Below are 3,271 nucleotides of genomic sequence, written 5' to 3' on the forward strand. Positions count from 1 at the left end.
TCCCAAGGGCCGAAGAGATATTCGTCTTCAAACCCGACCGGCCCTGTGTTTGCCGCCCCGGCGGTTTTAAAAAATCATAGCGTAAAAACGGTGGGTGCGCTTCGCCTGCCGCTTGGACAGCGTTAAACGGCAGCCCCGGCTCTTTCCAAAGGGCCCTCAACCGACTTTCTGCTCCCAAGGAGCCCAGAGATATGAAACCGAAAAATCAAAACCCCGTGCCAACCAGACCTCCAGGAAGGGGGCTGGCGGCTAACCATGCCCGGCAGGGTGCACCCTGGTCGGACGCTTTGGGAGGGTCGAGAGCCTGGATGTGCCACCCCGACGAGTAATGAGTTTTCCCTTCGTATCTCTTCCGGACCAGGTCCGATTCGCACGAAACTCGCTGGGCATGGCCAGGAGCGCCCCCTGCTGCCCACGCCACCGTCCCCGCGCTTCTACTCCCGAGGGCCGAGGAGACAGCGAAGCGTGGGTCGGGTCGCCTGCTTCCAGGGTCTCCCTGGTACTCTCCAGTCTCCCGAGTCCATCGGGTCCGACCTCGTATTTTTAGCCCAGACGGGGAATGAGAAAGGGGCCCCCGACCGCCCGAGGGCGGGCGCTCGCTTCTCAGCCTAGGAACGTCCGATTCCCACGAAACTTTTACGCCAGACGTTCCTGGCAGCGAGCGCGTTCAAAGGTGACCCGCGCTGCTTCTCTCCTCCCAAGGGCCGAAGAGATATTCGTCTTCAAACCCGACCGGCCCTGTGTTTGCCGCCCCGGCGGTTTTAAAAAATCATAGCGTAAAAACGGTGGGTGCGCTTCGCCTGCCGCTTGGACAGCGTTAAACGGCAGCCCCGGCTCTTTCCAAAGGGCCCTCAACCGACTTTCTGCTCCCAAGGAGCCCAGAGATATGAAACCGAAAAATCAAAACCCCGTGCCAACCAGACCTCCAGGAAGGGGGCTGGCGGCTAACCATGCCCGGCAGGGTGCACCCTGGTCGGACGCTTTGGGAGGGTCGAGAGCCTGGATGTGCCACCCCGACGAGTAATGAGTTTTCCCTTCGTATCTCTTCCGGACCAGGTCCGATTCGCACGAAACTCGCTGGGCATGGCCAGGAGCGCCCCCTGCTGCCCAGGCCTGGCTCTGGGCCTGGGCACACTTCATTCACTTTGTACCTTTAAATCATACTACTACTACCACCAGACTTCCAGGCCCAAGAGGTCAAACACAGTCATGCCCAGCAAAGTAGCTCTGGGCCTGGGCACACTTCATTCACTTTGTACCTTTAAATCATACTACTACTACCACCAGACTTCCAGGCCCAAGAGGTCAAACACATTCATGCCCAGCAAAGTAGCTCTGGGCCTGGGCACACTTCAATCACTTTGTGCCTTTAAATCATACTACTACTACCAGACTTCCAGGCCCAAGAGGTCAAACACAGTCATGCCCAGCAAAGTAGCTCTGGGCCTGGGCACACTTCATTCACTTTGTGCCTTTAAATCATACTACTACTACCACCAGAATTCCAGGGCCAAGAGGTCACACAGTCATACACAGCAAAGTAGCTCTGGGCCTGGGCACACTTCAAGAAGTTTGACCCTTTATATAAGCCTAGAAATAGACTTCCAGGGCCAAGAGGTCAACCACAGTCATGCACAGCAAAGTAGCTCTGGGCCTGGGCACACTTCAATCACTTTGTGCCTTTAAATCATACTACTACTACCACCAGACTTCCAGGCCCAAGAGTTCAAACACATTCATGCCCAGCAAAGTAGCTCTGGGCCTGGGCACACTTCAAGATGTTTGACCCTTTATATAAGCCTAGAAATAGACTTCCAGAGCCAAGAGGTCAAACACAGTCATGCCCAGCAAAGTAGCTCTGGGCCTGGGCACACTTCAATCACTTTGTGCCTTTAAATCATACTACTACTACTACCAGACTTCCAGACCCAAGAGGTCAAACACAGTCATGCCCAGCAAAGTAGCTCTGGGCCTGGGCACACTTCAAGAAGTTTGACCCTTTATATAAGCCTAGAAATAGACTTCCAGGCCCAAGAGGTCAAACACAGTCATGCCCAGCAAAGTAGCTCTGGGCCTGGGCACACTTCAAGATGTTTGACCCTTTATATAAGCCTAGAAATAGACTTCCAGGCCCAAGAGTTCAAACACAGTCATGCACAGCAAAGTAGCTCTGGGCCTGGGCACACTTCATTCACTTTGTACCTTTAAATCATACTACTACTACCACCAGACTTCCAGGCCCAAGAGGTCAAACACATTCATGCCCAGCAAAGTAGCTCTGGGCCTGGGCACACTTCAATCACTTTGTGCCTTTAAATCATACTACTACTACCAGACTTCCAGGCCCAAGAGGTGAAACACAGTCATGCCCAGCAAAGTAGCTCTGGGCCTGGGCACACTTCAAGAAGTTTGACCCTTTATATAAGCCTAGAAATAGACTTCCAGAGCCAAGAGGTCAAACACAGTCATGCCCAGCAAAGTAGCTCTGGGCCTGGGCACACTTCAATCACTTTGTGCCTTTAAATCATACTACTACTACTACCAGACTTCCAGACCCAAGAGGTCAAACACAGTCATGCCCAGCAAAGTAGCTCTGGGCCTGGGCACACTTCAAGAAGTTTGACCCTTTATATAAGCCTAGAAATAGACTTCCAGGCCCAAGAGGTCAAACACAGTCATGCCCAGCAAAGTAGCTCTGGGCCTGGGCACACTTCATTCACTTTGTACCTTTAAATCATACTACTACTACCAGACTTCCAGGCCCAAGACGTCAAACACAGTCATGCCCAGCAAAGTAGCTCTGGGCCTGGGCACACTTCATTCACTTTGTACCTTTAAATCATACTACTACTACCAGACTTCCAGGCCCAAGAGGTCAAACACAGTCATGCCCAGCAAAGTAGCTCTGGGCCTGGGCACACTTCAATCACTTTGTGCCTTTAAATCATACTACTACTACCACCAGACTTCCAGGGCCAAGAGGTCAACCACAGTCATGCACAGCAAAGTAGCTCTGGGCCTGGGCACACTTCAATCACTTTGTGCCTTTAAATCATACTACTACTACCACCAGACTTCCAGGCCCTGGATGTCACACCTTCATGCCTAGCAAGGTTGCTTTACACCTGCGCACACTTCAGACCGTTTCACTCTTTTAATCATTCAAAGTACCACATTTCCAGACCCAAGAGGTCACAGAATCATACCCAGCAAAGTAGCTCTGGGCCTGGGCGGACCATGCAGTTTGACCCTTTTTTTTTTTAATAATACT

The sequence above is a fragment of the Electrophorus electricus genome, unplaced genomic scaffold (assembly GCF_041902795.1).
Source record: "Electrophorus electricus isolate QZ-2024a unplaced genomic scaffold, ASM4190279v1 Scaffold134, whole genome shotgun sequence".
Taxonomy (NCBI): Eukaryota; Metazoa; Chordata; class Actinopteri; order Gymnotiformes; family Gymnotidae; genus Electrophorus; species Electrophorus electricus.